Here is a 17,916-nt window from a genome sequence, read left to right on the forward strand (position 1 = left end):
TCTAGAACCAACACCAACAAAAGATGTCCTTTTCATTATAGGGGACTGGAATGCAAAAGTAGGAAGTCAAGAAAAACCTGGAGTAACATGCAAATTTGGTCTTGGAGTACAGAATGAAGCAAGCCAAATGCTAATAGAGTTTTCCCAAGAGAACACACTGGTGAAGCAAACACCCTCTTCCAAAAACACAAGAGAAGACTCTACACACAGACATCACCAGATGGTCAATACAGAAATCAGATTGATTACATTCTTTGCAGCCAAAGATGGAGAAGCTCCATACAGAAAGCAAAATCAAGACCAGGAGCTGACTGTGGCTTAGATCATAAACTCCTTATTGCAAAAGTCAGACTTAAATTGAAAAGTAGGGAAAACCACTAGACCCATTCAGGTATGACCTAAATAAAATCCCTTACAACTATACAGTGGAAATGACAAATAGATTCAAGGGATTAGATCTGATAGACTGAGTGCTTGAAGAACAATGGATGGAGGTTCATGACATCATACAGGAAGCAGTGATCAAAACCATCCCAAAGAAAAAGAAATGCAAAAAGGCAAAATGGTTGTCTGAGGATGCCTTATATACAGCTATGAAAAGAAGAGAAGATATACCCATTTAAATGCAGAGTTCCAAAGAATAAAAAGGAAAGGAAAGAAAGCCTTCCTCAGCAATCAACGCAAGGAAATAGAGGAAAATGACAGAATGGGAAGGACTAGAGATCTCTTCAAGAAAATTAGAGATACCAAGGGAACATTTCATGCAAAGATGGGCTCAGTAAAGGACAGAAATGGTATGGACCTAACAGAAGCAGAAGATATTAAGAAGAGGTGGCAAGAATACACGAAGAACTATACAAAAAAGATCTTCGTGATCTAGATAATCACGATGGCATGATCACTCACCTGAAGCCAGACATCCTGGAATGCAAAGTCAAGTTGGCCTTAGGAAGCATCACTATGAACAAAGCTAGTGGAGGTGATGGAATTCCAGTTGAGCTCTTTCAAATCATAAAAGATGATACTGTGAAGGTGCTGCATTCAATGTCCCAGCAAATGTGGAAAACTCGGCAGTGGCCACAGGACTGGAAAAGGTCAGTTTTCATTCCAATCCCAAAGAAAGGCAATGCCAAAGAATGCTCATACTACCACACAATTGCACTCATCTCACACGCTAGTAAAAGTAATGCTCAAAATTCTCTAAGTCAGGCTTCAACAGTATGTGAACCGTGAACTTCCAGATGTTCAAGCTGGATTTAGAAAAGGCAGAGGAACCAGAGATCAAATTGCTAACATCTGCTGGATCATCTAAAAACCAAGAAAGTTCCAGAAAAACATCTACTTCTGCTTTACTGACTATGCTAAAACCATTGATCGTGTGGATTATGATAAACTGTGGAAAATTCTAAAGAGATGGGAATACCAGACCACCTATCTGCCTCCTGACAAACCTATATGCAGGTCAAGAAGCAACAGTTAGAACCAGACATGGAACAACAGACTGGTTCCAAATTGGGAAAGGAGTACATCAAGGCTGTATGTTGTCACCCTGCTTATTTAACTTGTATGCAGAGTCCATCATGAGAAATGCTGGACTGGATGAAGAACAAGCTGGAATCAAGATTGTCAGGAGAAAAATCTATAGCCTCAGATATGCAGATGACATCACCCTTATGGCAAAAAGTGAAGAAGTACTAAAGAACTTCTTGATACAAGTGAAAGAGGAGAGTGAAAAAGTTTGCAAAAAAGTCAGCATTCAGAAAACTAAGATCATGGCATCCGGTCTCATCACTTTATGGCAAATAGATGGGGAAACAGTGTAAATAGTAACAGACTTTATTTTTTGGGTCAGATGGTAACTGCAACCATGAAATTAAAAGACCGTTGCTCCTTAGAAGAAAAGCTATGACCAACCTAGACTGCTTATTAAAAAGCAGAGACATTGCTTTTCCAACAAAGTTCCATCTAGTCAAAGTTATGGTTTTTCCAGTAGTCATGTATGGATGTGAGAGTTGGACTATAAAGAAAGCTGAGCACTGAAGAATTGATGCTTTTGAACTGTGGTGTTGGAGGACTCTTGAGAGTTCCTTGGACAGCAAGGAGATCCAACCAGTCCATCCTAAAGGAAATCAGTCCTGAATATTCATTGGAAGTACCGATGCTCAAGGTGAAACCACAATACTTTGGCCAACTGATGTGAAGAACTGACTCATTTGAAAAGACCCTGATGCTGGGAAAGATTGAAGGCAGGGGAACAGGACAACAAAGGATGGGATGGTTGGATGGCATCACTGACTCAATGGACATGAGTTTGAGCAAGGTCCGGGAGTTGGTGATGGACAGTGAGGCCTGTGGTGCTGCAGTCCATGGGGTCACAAAGAGTTGGACATGAGTGAGCGACCTAACTGAAGTGACCCCCAAATCTACCTCATAGCAATTCAATTCCCCATTTTATGTTTCATGAGTCTTAAATGGATTTGTGAATGGTTAATTAGCAATCTATCCTAGCTAAACAAAATAACTTCTCCTTTGTCATGCTTCTCAATCTTTCTACTTAATAACAATACTAAGAAGACCCTAGAATACAATTTTTTTTTTTTCTGCTGATACTCTTTAAGAATGTTGGTTTTGGCTCTTTGGTTAACTCTTCTTTACTCTTTCCACTTAAAGCTTCTATTCTTTATGTGTGCTGACTTGCTTCAGTCATGTCCGCCTCTTTGAGACCCTATTGACTGAAGCCCACCAGGTTCCTCCGTCTATGGGATTTTCCAGGCAAGAATACTGCAGTGGGTTGCCATTTCCTACTCTAGGGGATATTTCCCACCCAGGCATCAAACCTGTGTCTCTTACGTATTATGTTGCTTCTCTACTCTTTAGGAAATTCAAGATTCTAATTTATTCTATAACTAATATTCACGACCTTACCCATCTACACAAATTTTATAATTTTAGCATTTATATCTATGCTTATGATCCACCTTGAATTAACTTTTGTTTTTTATTTGAGATGAATGTCAAGATTCATTTTCTCCACACATAAATAGCCAATCACAGCAATACTATTTTATTTAACGTTCTTCTGCTCATTAAATTGCTCTGTTGCCATTATAAAAAATATAATATATGTTTGGGCCTATTTCTGATGTCTCAGTTCTGTTTCATTGACCTATTTATCTGTGGAAATTGCTGTAACACACTTTACCAACTACAGCCACTTTATAAGGTATTGAGTCCGGCATATTCTCCAACTTTGTTCTTTTGGTTCAAGATGCTCTTGGCTATTCTAGGCATTCTGTATTTTCATATAAAATTTAGAATCATCTTCTACAAAAAGTAACTGGATTTTGATTGGGATACTATAGATCAATGTGAGGAGACTGGCACCTATTCATTTATTGTTATTTATTTTCACGTTTCAATGGTTTGCTGGTAACATAGACTTGTCCATGGTGATACAGTAAATATTAACTAAAAATTTAAGGATGTTTGACTAATATTAATTCTATCTCTCTGGGCTGTTAATATATTTACAGACATCATCCTAGATATATTAAATTTAACTTTTATAATCATTTCTTGCTTTCAGACTTGCCAACTGAATACTGAAATTACGTTTTTTTTTTTCTTTCTTAATTGAGATAATTCAGCTTTCCCAAGAATATTCACTTATCAAATGCTTCTTTCCAGAAAAGACCAGGAACAATATTTAAGAGGTGATTTAAGGTGATTTGTTCTTTTTGACATTTTGAGTATACAAGCCAAAACCAAATACATAATTTTAAAAGACCATTCCTGATATTCTCTGTAGAGTCAGGAACTAGCATTACACATATGACATAAGTACATTGGCTTCATGGCATTCAGTTGAACTCAATATATTCAAACTCTCACACAATAAAATACAAAGTAGCGTATTTCTTTAAACTTATTCAATATCTGGAAAAGAAGTTTCCAATAAATTCTCTTTGTTTTATTATTTGTATCACATAATATTTCTAAGCTCTAAGCTAAATGTGGCATCTACTGAAATACAAAATTGTAAATTACAACATGAGATATCCACTTTAAGGTGACTTAAGGTTTCTGGTGCAGAATATAAGATATTTGGAAGTTGTCACTTTTCCCTGACAACATGAAAAAAGCTGAACAAACTGAAAAATCAACAGCTCTTCTTAGATCCATGAAGCATGACATCATATGGCAAATTGCTGTTATCAAAATTTAAGAGACAGGTAAATACAGGAAATCATAGCAAACCAGAGAAGAAACTCATAAATTGAAATCTCCACAAGAGCAAGTGCCAGAGTAGGAACATTTGAACTGTACTTGACAAACTGCTGGAGACTCAATCTGTTCAAGTCTGACTGATTAAAAACTATGGGGGTGGGGTATGCAACTCAATCATGGGCAAGGGAAACATTTTGTGAGTTTTACCTTCTGAAGCTTTACTAGTTTCTCACAGCAAATATCAGAGGAAAATCCCCTGGTGCTATTAATTGGTAAGATGAAAAGGAACCATTTTGAAACACACCAGAACATTCTGTTCTTTTCAACAAGGTTGACCCACAGGATAAGATGTTTTACCTGAGCTTAGCCAAAAGAGGTTTTATCAGAGCCTAAATGACCTGGGGAGAAGGGGAATACCCAACTCTAGACAGCTGTAACCTTCCTTGTGGAAAAAAGAGAATGTTTAACTCCAGTGTACTTGAATCATCCTGTCCCTGCTAAGGGTAAAGTCAGGGAGACAGAAACTAAGAATTGTGAATTTCACAGTTCAGAGACACAGGTTCACTAAAAGACTGAGACATAATCATAGGAAGATAGAATGCTTCCTCTCTCATACATTTCCATCACATTACTAAAAGTCTACTTACAGTGGTTCCTTTTATTCAGTATATGATATCTGGATATCAAGGAAAATTACGAGGCATACTAAAAGGCAAAGAAACCATTGTTTGAAGATGCAAAGCAGAAATCATAACTAGACTCAGATATGGCAGAGATTTTGGAATCATCAGGCAAGGGATTTAAAAAAAAACTATGATAAATATGCTGAGTGCTAATGGATAAAGTAGATGTCATGCAAGGCCATTACAGATGGAAATAAATGTAAGCAGAGAGACAGAAATTTCAAGAAAGTATGGAAAAGAAGTGCTAGATCAACAGAACTGTGACATAAATGAAGAATGTCTTTGATGGATTTACCAGTAGCTTTGTTCCGCTTTATCCAAGAGCTGAGATACAGCTACAAACAGTATAAAATACATGTAATTGGAATACCAGAAAGGGAAGAAACAGAAAAAGGGACAGAAGAAATATTGAAACAATAATAACTGAGGATTTATATCAAGACACAGATCCAGGAAGCTTCAGTTCAGTTCAGTTCAGTTGCTTAGTCGTGTCCGACTCTTTGCCACCCCAGGAAGCTTAGATAACACCAAAAGGATGAATGCCAAAAAAGACACTTAGTCATATCAAACTATAAAAAAACAAAGATTAAAGAAAAAATCCTGAAAGAAGCCAGAGAGGGGGAAAAGTTTTACCTGTAAAGAAGAAAAGATAAGAATAAGATTTGACTTCTCTCAGAAACCACACAAGAAAGAAGAAAGGGTTTCCCAGGTGACTTAGATGATATCTGGGTTCAATTCCTAGGTCAGGAAGATTCCCTAGGTCAATTTCTAGGTCAGAGAAGGGAATGACAACCCACTCCAGTATTTTTGCCTGGAGAATTCCATTGACAGAGGAACCTGGCAGTCTATTGTCCATGGGATTCCAACGAGTTGGACATGATTGAGTGACTAATATACACACATTCTCTCAGGAACCATACAAGAAAAAAAGTAGAATAAAATATTTAAAGCACTGAGAGAAAAAAAAAAATCCACTAACCAAGGATTCTGTGCCCTGCAGTGTTATCTTTTAGAAGTGAAGGAAAAATAAAGACTTTCTCTCAGACAAAAACGGGAAACTTATGGCCAGTAAATCAACCCTGTTAAAAGAAATCCTTTAGATAGAAGGCAACAAATATATGTTACAAACTAGGGTCTACATAAAGAAAGGAAAATATTAACAGCAACATGTTTGGTGGCTCAGATGGTATAGCATCTGTCTACAATGCGGGAGGCCTTGGTTTGATCCCTGGGTCAGGAAGATTCCCTGGAGGAGGAAATGGCAACCCACTCCAGTACTCTTGCCTGGAGAATCCCATGGACGGAGGAGCCTGGTGCAGGCCACAGTCCATGGGGTTGCAAAGAGTCGGACATGACTGAGCAACTTCACTATGTATAGGTGAAATAAATAATAGCAGTGACACAAGGAATGAGAGGAAAGAATGAGGAATATTTTGTTATTATAAAGTACTCATATTACCCTTGAAGTAATATAGTGTTATTTGAAAGTGAACTTGGGTTTGTTGTAAAAGCATGTTGTAGACTCTAAAGCAACCATTAACATTTTCTTAAAACAAAAATAACTGCTATACTAAGAGAGATAGTAAAATGGAACCACACAAAATGCCCTATTAAAACAACAAAATGCAGAAAAAGACTGGAAGAAAAATATGAAGAACAATGGCAACAAATAAATAACAGTAATAGATACGGTAAGTATTAATCTAACCATGCTGTGCTTAGTCACTCAGTTGTGTCTGACTCTTTGGGACCCCATGGACTCTAGCCAGCCAGGCTCCTCTGTCTCTGGGGATTCTCCAGGCAAGAATACTGGAGTGGGTTGCCATGCCCTCCTCCAGGGAATTTCCCAATTCAGGGATCGAACTGGGGTCTTCTGCATTGCAGGTGGATTCTTTACTAGCTGGGCTACTGGGGAAGCCCCAGTCTAACCATATCAACAGTCATTTTGAACATCAGTTCACTAATTAAAACACAAACTGTCATAATAGATCAAAAACTAAATCTAACTGTGTGTTGTCTACAAGAAACTCACTTTAAATAGAAACATACTGAAGTAAATGAAGGAAAAACATACTGAGTTAACATTATTCAAAAGACAGTAGGAATAGCTCTATCAATTTCAGACAGAACACTTCATAGCAAGTAAAATGATCAGAGATGAAGAGGGGCATTGCATTGTGATTAAGGGATCAAATCCCTAAGAAGACATAACAATATTTAATAAGCATGCATCTATCAAAAATATGTGAGACAAAAACTAACAGAACAGTAAAGAGAAATAAATGAATCCACTATCATAGTTGGAGATCTCAAATTCCCCTATTAGAAATGGATTAATTCAGCAAGCAGGTTTAGTAGGACATAGTTGAACTCAATAACACTATCAATCAACTAAACTTAATTGATATCAGTTGATTTCTTCATCCAATAACAGCAGAATACATGTTTTTCTTAAGCTCACATGGAACATTCACATTCCAAGCCATAAGACACACCTTAAGAAATTTAAAATAATGAAAACCATATGATGTCAGCTCTCAGACCTCTATGGAATTAAACTAGAAATCAATTTCCAAATCAAATCAACTTGGAAATCTCCAAATGCTTGAAGATTCAACAAAACACTTCTAAATAACCCATGAGACAAATGAAAACTCTTAAGAGAAATTCAAACTAAATGAATATGAAAATGCAACTTATCCAAATTTGTGGGATGTAAATAAAGCAGAGCATAGAGTAAATACACAGTATTGAATACAATGTATATGTTAGAAAGGAAGAAAGATCTATATTTAATAATCTAAGCCTTTACTTTAGGAATCCACAAAATGAGGAGCTTATTAAATCCAGAGTAAGTATAAAAAAATAAATATTGGAGAAAATTTCTAAATAAATAATAAAAACAAAATTGCAAAAAGGAAATCAATAGAGAACAATCAACAAAATCAAAATCTGGTTCTTTGAAATGATCAAAAAATAGACAAGGCTCTATTCAGGCTAACTAAGAAAAAAAAGAGAGAGCATACACATTATTTATATCAGAAATGAAAATGGAAGCATCACACAGATTCCATGGACATTAAAAGGATAATACAGAAATACTATGAAAATTGCTATATGTGCACATTTGATAACTGGTTCATTTCATAATGAATCAGTTCCTTAAACTTCAACTAGAAGAAATATGCAAACTATATGTATTAAAGATATAATGAGTAATCTTTGAAAACAGAAAGCACCAAGCCCAGATAAGTAACTGGCATATCCACCAAACATTTCAAGGAAAAAAAAATTATACCAATTCTCTACACTCTTTCAGGAGACAGAAGTAGAGAGAATACCATCTAATTCATTCTGTGAAGCTGTGGTTCACTAACACCTCAATACCAGAACTACACAAAGACATTACCAGAAAACTGTAGACCAATATCTATCATGTCCACACATGCAAAAATCCTCAACAAAATATTAGCAAATTAAATGGAAGAATGTAGGGCAAGAATTACACACCCCAACCAAGTAAAATTTATAACAGGTTCAACATTTCAAAATCAATTAAAAGGCTACATACAAAGGGAAAAAAAGTTACATGTTCATATCAATAGATGCAAAAAAAAATAATTGACAAAACCCAGTATCATTCCTGATAAAACTCTCAGTAAATGAGAAATGGAGAGGAATTTCCTCAACTTGACAAATAATATGTATAAATCCTACAGCTAACATTGTACTGGTGCAAAAAAAGATTCTTTCTTACTGAGACCAGGAACAAGGGATGCACAGCCCCTACCACCCTCTGTTTCAAGACTGTACTGAAAGTCCGTGCTATATGGAACAGGAGACGAAAAACAAATTAAAAAGTATGTGGATTAGAAATGAAATAAATCTATCTTTTTTCATGGACAAGAAAACTGTCGATGGAGAAAATATAAAAGAACTGACCAAAAATCTCCTGGAACTAATAAGCAATTATAGCAAAGTGGCAGGATACAAGGTTATCTCCCAAAAGCCAAACCCTTCCTTATTTACCAGTAATAAACAAATGGAATTCGAAATTAAAAACACCATACTTACACTGGTACCTAAAAAATGAAATACTTATGTATAGATATTTTTAAAACATACAAGAATATACATGCAAAGTATATATATACATATGTAGTTAAGATTGGTGAGGAAAGCTAAAGAATGTTGATAAAATACGTCAAAATAGAACTAAATAAATGGAGAGATATTGCATGTTTATGAGTAGGATTAATCAATATTGCCAAGATGTCAGTTCCTCCTAACTTGATCTACAGATTCAATGCATTTCCAATCAAAATCCCAGGAAGCTATTGCTGAATACCAACAAAATGATTCTAAAGTTTGTATGGAGAAGGCAAAGGCCCGGAAGAGCCAATACAATACTGAAGGAGACAAAAAACCTTGGAGGATTGACACTATCCAACTTTAAGACTTACTATAAAGCTACAGTAATCAAGATAATAAGGTATAAAAGAAAAAAACAATAATAAATAAACCAAAAACCCAAATAAGTCAGATCAATGAAACAGAATAGACCACTCATAAGTAAATAGACCTCCATAAATATGGTCACTGGTCTTTGACAAAGGTGCAAAGGCAATACAATAGGGAAAAGATAGCCTTTTCAACAAATGGTGCTGGAACACTTGGACAAAAAAAAAAAAAAAAGCCTAGACACAGTTCTTAGAGCCTTCACAGAAATTCATGCAAAGTGGATCATAAAGCTAAATGTAAAATGAAAAACTATCAAACTCCTAGAAGATAAGAAAAAAATCTAGTGACTATGGATTTGACAATGACTTTTTAGATACTACACCAAAGGTATGGCCCATGAAACAAAAAGTTGATAAACTGGACTTCATTATAATTAAAAATTTCTACTCCACAAAAGATACTGTCAAGCCTGGAAGCAAGCAGTAATGAAAGACATATATGATAAAGGGCTGTTATCCAAAACATACAAACAACTTAAAAGTCAACCATAAGGCTACAAATAACCCATATAAAAATTGGCCAAGCCCTTAAGAGACATTTCTTTAATGAAGATGTACAAGTAGCAACTAAGTATATGAAAAGATGATCCATGCCATATATCATCAAGGGGATGCAAATTGAAACTATTGATACAAGGAGATCACCATACACCCATTTGTTGTTTTTTTTTTTTAAATTTTATTTTATTAGCTGGAGTCCAATCACTTCACAACATTTCAGTGGGTTTTGTCATACATTAACACGAATCAGCCATAGAGTTATACGTATTCCCCATCCCGATCCCCCCTCCCACCTCCCTCTCCACCCGACTCCTCTGGGTCCTCCCAGTGCACCAGGCCCGAGCATTTGTTGTTTTTTATTCACTAAATCATGTTTGACTCTTTTGCAACTAACCTAAATCCAGGACACTGACACTAAAAATGCTGGTGAGGATGTTGCACGACAGGAACTCTCACTTATTGCTGGTGGGAATGCAAAATGGCACTATCTCTTTGGAAGACACTTTGGTGGTTTGTTACATAAATAAACATAATCATGACACACACTGATCCTTAAATCACATTCCTTTGTGTCTATCCAAAGAAGTTAAAAACGTATGTTCACACATAAGCCTGCACACGGATGTTTATAGCAGCCTATTTCATAATTGGCAAAATGTAGAAACAACCAAGATGTCCTTCTGCAGGTGAATGGACAATACACTGTAGTATTTTAATTCAGACAATTGAGAGTTAGTAACAAAAAGATATGAATTGTAAAGTCATGACAAGACATGGAGAAACCTTAAAGGCTTATTACTAACTGAAGGATGTCTATCTGAAAAGGCTACATATGGAACAATTCCAGCTGCATGACATTCTGGAAAAAGCAAAAGTATGGAGATAGTAAAAAGAGAAGTGGTTGCCAGGGTTTGGGGGAGTTTGGAGGGAGGGATGAATAAGTAGAGCATAGAGGACATTTAGTACAGTGAAACTACTTTCTATGGTCCTATACTTGAGGATGCATGTTGTTATGAATTTGTTAAAACTTACAGAACATGTAACATCCAGTGAGCCCTAATTAAATCTGTGAATGTCGGCTAATGATGTGTCAAGGTAGGTTCATCAGTTATAACAAATGTACCTCTTTGATGAGGGATGCTGATAATGGGGAAGGCTATGCAAGTGTTGAGGCAGGGAGTATATGGCAAATCACGGTACCTTTGCTTGGTTTTGCTGTGAATTTAAAAATGTTCTGAAAAAAATAATGTGTTAATAAGGAAATACGTCAAGTCATGCATTTAATATTATCAGCACTTTTTTATATGTTATACCTTAACAAATTTAAATGTATCATGCAATATGTATGTAATAAACACTTTGTAATGAAGCCCTCAAAATGAGGCTTTTTTTGAAGAGGATACCAGGAAATATCATTAGAAAATATACAAACAACAAAAAATGTGACTACATGACAAGGAAATTAATCTATACATTGGAATCTTGACTCATTCAAAATGTATTTTTCAATACAATTAAACTTTATTACATTTTCAAAAAGAGTTCGAATGAAACAAAATAATATAGAAGAATATATTGTTGAATATAAAGAGGAAGTGTCCTACATGTGGAAAATTTAGTAGCAGCCTAAAGCATGCTGTTTCCATGGAGCAATAAATAGAAGAAGCATGAGTGAATTTCATTTACTGTAAATTAATTCAGACAATTAAAGGATTTGTGCTTTGTCTACATAATGTCAAATTAACAGTTATAGTTAATTCAAGTAACCAGATGTTTAATCTCTTATATTAAAAACTATATTTTCCTCCCCATAGAATTCAAATACTGTATTTGCAGACAATTCCATAAATACAGAATAACTAGGAGTATTTTTAGGAAAACTTTTAGATAATCTAATAGATCTTCACCCAATAAAAATAATCATGTACCAAACTTTTTATATTAGTAATTCAGGGGGTTCAGGGAGCTCCTGAAATACATCTAAATTAAGAACTTATGTTGGAAATGGTCCCAAGACGGTGGAGGAATAGGAAAAGAGACCACTTTCTCCCCTGCAAATTCATCAAAAGATCATCTGCCTCTGGAGCAACTCCCACAGAACAATGTCTGATCACTGGCATAGGATCCCAGATGCACAGAAAGGCAAAACAATCTCTTTAGAATGAGGTAGGGCAAAGGATAAAGATGAAAAGGGAGACAAAGGATTTTGGGGATGGAAACTCTCTCCTGGGGAGGGAGTCGTGAAGGAGGAGAAGTTTCTACACAATAGGAAACCTTCTCAAAGGCGAGGTCAGTGGGGACTTAAGGAACCTCAAGAGGAAGCATAACAGAAAATTCACAACAGAAATCACGCTGAATGCCAATTACCAGCTGAGAAGCTGCTTACATGTCCACGCCTACCTGAAGCAAGTGGGGGTTGGATGTGGAGGTGTGGGCTGCCTCTTCAGTCCTCAGGGGAAGGACTGGGGTCGAATGCCGTGAGGACACTTTGAGGGAGCTAATGTGACTTAGCACAGACAGATGGGGGAAACTGTGGACTTGACAGAGAAACAAAGGAGCATTCCCACGGAAAGGCCCTAACACTACACTCTGACTCCCGGCCTGCTCACCGAACAAAGGATCGTGCACTAGTGAATACTGAAGGGGAATGATCCAGCTGCCATTTATGGCCCCTGAAACAGAGAGGCAGGTGTGTGACAGCCGGAGGCAGGAGGCAAGGAGTCGCTGCAATCTCAGCCCCAGAGACAGCATCTGGAGCCAAGCTGTGAGTGGACTGCCAGTTGCTACCCATGTTCTCCTGGGATCCTGGATGGCTCAGATCTTCCAAAAGTGTCACAGCCTGAGATCAGCTCCCCTGAGGAGACACAAGGCCCACCTGCAACTGTGCCCTGTGGAGCACTCAGGAGACTGAGCAGCTTGGACCTGGAAGGTTGGAAGGTGCACCCCCCCTCGCCCCCCCCCCCCCCGCCCCCCTTGGCTGGGGCAACTCCCATGTGGTCCTGCCACTGCAAGTGCTCCCCACACATGCCAGCGGCATGTGCAGTGCTCCTACCTCGCCACAGCACAAGTGAGCAAGTGGGCCCGAATAAGTGGCTGCTTTTGCTCCCTTGTGTCAGGACAGAGGTCAGACACTAAAGAGAGACTTGCAACCAGAGGTGGCCAACATGAGCAAAGATAAGGGAGAACTGCCCCATAAATGCAAGGTGCAACAGATTCAAATCCTGCAGTTAAACTGAGACTGTGCACTTTAGGGGCAAGGGGAGACTTCGAAAACAAGTACAACCCAGAGAAGGGAATATCTGAGACTGATCTGACTCCACGCTGCCCACAACAGCTCCAAAGACCTTCCTAGATATATGGGAGGATCTTCTGAGGAGTCAACTAGATTGGAGCAGGAAAAAGAAGGAGCATTCATCTCACAATCACCATATATAATTACACACTCTCCACCTCCTACAAATTTTTTCATTATTATTATTTTTATTTCTATTAATTTTTAAGAATTGTATTTTATTTTCCTTTCTTCCCCCTTTTTATTTTTTCCCCCTCATACTGTCCTAGTATGGTTCTTTATATTTTTTATAGCTTATTTTTTAAAATATAGCCTACTTTTACCTTTCTTAAAAAACACATTATTTTTATTTTTTTTATTTTTTTTTTTTTATTTTTTATTTTTTTTTAATATTATTTTATTAGTTGGAGGCCAATCACTTTACAACATTTCAGTGGGTTTTGTCATACATTGACATGAATCAGCCATATAGTTACATGTATTCCCCATCCCGATCCCCCCTCCCACCTCCCTCCCCACCCGACTCCTCAGGGTCCTCCCAGTGCACCAGGCCCGAGCACCTGACTCATGTATCCCACCTGGGCTGGTGGTCCGTTTCACCATAGATAATATACATGCTGTTCTTTCAAAACATCCCACCCTCACGTTCTCCCACAGAGTTCAAAAGTCTGTTCTGTATTTCTGTGTCTCTTTTTCTGTTTTGCATATAGGGTTATCGCCACCATCTATCTAAATTCCGTATATATGTGTTAGTATACTGTAATGTTCTTTATCTTTCTGACTTACTTCACTCTGTATAATGGGCTCCAGTTTCATCCATCTCATTAGAACTGATTCAAATGAATTCTTTTTAACGGCTGAGTAATATTCCATGGTGTATATGTACCACAGCTTCCTTATCCATTCATCTGCTGATGGGCATCTAGGTTGCTTCCATGCCCTGGCTATTATAAACAGTGCTGCGATGAACATTGGGGTGCACGTGTCTCTTTCAGATCTGGATTCCTCAGTGTGTATGCCCAGAAGTGGTATTGCTGGGTCATATGGCAGTTCTATTTCCAGTTTTTTAAGAAATCTCCACACTGTTTTCCATAGTGGCTGTACTAGTTTGCATTCCCACCAACAGTGTAAGAGGGTTCCCTTTTCTCCACACCCTCTCCAGCATTTATTGCTTGTAGACTTTTGGATAGCAGCCATCCTGACTGGCGTGTAATGGTACCTCATTGTGGTTTTGATTTGCATTTCTCTGATGATGAGTGATGTTGAGCATCTTTTCATGTGTTTGTTAGCCATCTGTATGTCTTCTTTGGAGAAATGTCTGTTTAGTTCTTTGGCCCATTTTTTGATTGGGTCGTTTATTTTTCTGGAATTGAGCTTCAGGAGTTGCTTGTATATTTTTGAGATTAATCCTTTGTCTGTTTCCTCATTTGTTATTATTTTCTCCCAATCTGAGGGCTGTCTTTTCACCTTACTTATAGTTTCCTTTGTTGTGCAAAAGCTTTTAATTTTCATTAGGTCCCATTTGTTTATTTTTGCTTTTATTTCCAATATTCTGGGAGGTGGGTCATAGAAGATCTTGCTGTGATTTATGTCAGAGAGTGTTTTGCCTATGTTCTCCTCTAGGAGTTTTATAGTTTCTGGTCTTACATTTAGATCTTTAATCCATTTTGAGTTTATTTTTGTGTATGGTGTTAGGAAGTGTTCTAGTTTCATTCTTTTACAAGTGGTTAACCAGTTTTCCCAGCACCACTTGTTAAAGAGATTGTCTTTTTTCCATTGTATATCCTTGCCTCCTTTGTCAAAGATAAGCTGTCCATAGGTTCATGGATTTATCTCTGGGCTTTCTATTCTGTTCCATTGATCTATATTTCTGTCTTTGTGCCAGTACCATACTGTCTTGATGACTGTGGCTTTGTAGTAGAGTCTGAAGTCAGGCAGGTTGATTCCTCCAGTTCCATTCTTCTTTCTCAAGATTACTTTGGCTATTCGAGGTTTTTTGTATTTCCATACAAATTGTGAAATTATTTGTTCTAGTTCTGTGAAAAATACCGTTGGTAGCTTGATAGGGATTGCATTGAATCTATAGATTGCTTTGGGTAGAATAGCCATTTTGACAATATTGATTCTTCCAATCCATGAACACGGTATGTTTCTCCAACTGTTTGTGTCCTCTTTGATTTCTTTCATCAGTGTTTTATAGTTTTCTATGTATAGGTCTTTTGTTTCTTTAGGTAGATATACTCCTAAGTATTTTATTCTTTTTGTTGCAATGGTGAATGGTATTGTTTCCTTAATTTCTCTTTCTGTTTTTTCATTGTTAGTGTATAGGAATGCAAGGGATTTCTGTGTGTTAATTTTATATCCTGCAACTTTACTATATTCATTAATTAGCTCTAGTAATTTTCTGGTAAAGGAATCCAGATAGGAAAAGAAGAAGTGAAACTCTCGCTGTTTGCAGATGACATGATCCTCTACATAGAAAACCCTAAAGACTCTACCAAAAAACACATTATTTTTAAAATAAATTCCATATTTTTCTATTTCTGTATTTGATTCTGTGGTTTTATATTGTACTTTTAGGGGCTTCCCAGGTGGTGCTAATGGTAAAGAACCTGCCTACCAATGCAACAGATGTAAGAGACATGACTTTAATTCCTGGGTTTGGAAGATCCCTTGAGAAGGGCATGGCAATCCACTCCAGTATTCTTGCCTGGAGAATCCCATGGACAGAGAAGCCTGGTGGGCTATGGTCCACAGGGTCTCAAGAAGTCAGATACAACTGAAGCAACTGGGCATGTACTTTTGAGAGTCTAATTTTCCTTCTAGGTTTTAAATTTTCACTTGCTGATGTTTTCTTATTAATTTTGTATCTTTAAGAGTTTAATTTTTAGTACCCATTTTCACTTAGGGATTTGATTATTGATCTGATTGCTCTCTTCCCTTTTAACTCTCCCTTTTGTCCTCCTTGTCACCTCTCTGTCCTTCCTCCCTCTTCTCTTCTCTATGTAACATTGCTAATCTCTGTGTGTGTTCCTGGATGTGGAGAGTTGTTTAACCACTAACCTAGGGATTTTTTTCTTCTGTGATGTGTGGACTGAGAAGTCTTGATGCTACTGTAAGAGATTGGTACTGAAACCCAGAGGCAGAAGGCTCAACTGCAAGACTTTGGACCATCAGAGAACTCCTGACCCCAGGGAACATTAATAGACGAAAGATGACCCAAAAGCCTTCATACATATACTAAGATCAACCTCCCCATAAGAGCCAGCAAGCTCAAGTGCAAGACACTATACACTAATCCTCCAATAAAAACAGGAATACAACTCTGAATATTAATAGACAAACTGCCCAAAGTCATACCAAACCCATAGACACCCCAATGAATACAGTAAATTCAATGCTATAAAATTAATATACAAAAAACCCCTGCATCCCTAAGCACTAACAATGAATAATCAGAAAGAGAAATTAAGGAAACAGTCCCATTCACTTTTGTGACAACAACAAAAAAATAAAATACTTAGGAACAAATGTACCTAAAGAGACAAAAGACCAATATACAGAAAACTATAAAACGCTGATGAAAGAAATCAAAGATGACACAAATAGATGGAGAGATATACCATGGTTTTCAATTGGAAGAATCAACATAGTCAAAATGAGTACATTACCCAAAGCAATCTATTGACTCAATGCAATCCTTATCAAACTCTCAATGGTGTTTTTCACAGAACTAGAACAAATAATTTCACAGTTTGTATGGAAACACTAAAGACTATGAATATCTAAAGCAATCTTGAGAAAGAAGAGTGAGACTAGAGGAATAAATCTTCCCAACTTCAGACTACACTACAAAGCTACAGTCATCAGGACAGTGTGGTACTGGCACAAAGAGAGAAATATAGATCAATGGAACAAATTAGAAAGCCAAGAGATAAATACATGCTCCTGTAGACATCTTATCTTTGCCAAATGAGGCAAAAATATACAATGGATAAAAGACAGTCTTCAGTAAGTGGATCTGGGAAAACTGGTTAACTACATGTAAAAGAACAAAATTAGAATACTATCTAACACCATACACAAAAATAAACTTGAAATGGATTAAATACCTAAATGTAAGAGCAGAAACTATAAAACTCTTAGGGGAAAACATAGGCAAAACACTCTCTGACATAAATCACACAAAATCCTCTATGACCCACTTCCCAGAGAAATGGAAATAAAAACAAAATAAACAAACGGGACCTAATTAAACTTAAAAGTTTTTGCACAATGAAGGAAACTATAAGCATGGTAAAAAGACAGCCCTTAGAATGGGAGAAAATAATAGCAAGCAAAACAACTGACAAAGAATTAATCTCCAAAATATACAAGCAGCTCATGCAGCTCAATACCAGAAAAATGAACAACTCAATCAAAAAGTGGGCAGAAGACCTAAACAGACATTTCTTCAAAGAAGACATACAGATGGCAAATAAACACATGAAAAGATGCTTAGCATTGCTCATTATTAGAGAAGTGAAAATCAAAACCACAAGGAAGTATCATCTCACACCATTCAGAAAGACCATCATCAAAAAGTTTACAAATCCTGGAGAGGGAGTTGAGAAAAGGGAATGCAAACTGATACAAACACTATGGAGACCACTATGGAGATTCCTTAAAAAATACTAGGAATAAAACTACCATA

At 37.0% G+C, this 17,916-nt stretch overlaps 1 protein-coding gene across 1 annotated transcript in view; it reads right to left on the bottom strand.

Annotated features, from left to right (window-relative positions):
* Window positions 1-17,916, bottom strand: part of GUCY1A2 (guanylate cyclase 1 soluble subunit alpha 2) — a 404,812-nt gene that overhangs the window by 166,266 nt on the left and 220,630 nt on the right. The gene's annotated exons all lie outside the window — the stretch shown is intronic.

The sequence above is a fragment of the Muntiacus reevesi genome, chromosome 9, assembly GCF_963930625.1.
Source record: "Muntiacus reevesi chromosome 9, mMunRee1.1, whole genome shotgun sequence".
NCBI classification, from domain to species: domain Eukaryota; kingdom Metazoa; phylum Chordata; class Mammalia; order Artiodactyla; family Cervidae; genus Muntiacus; species Muntiacus reevesi.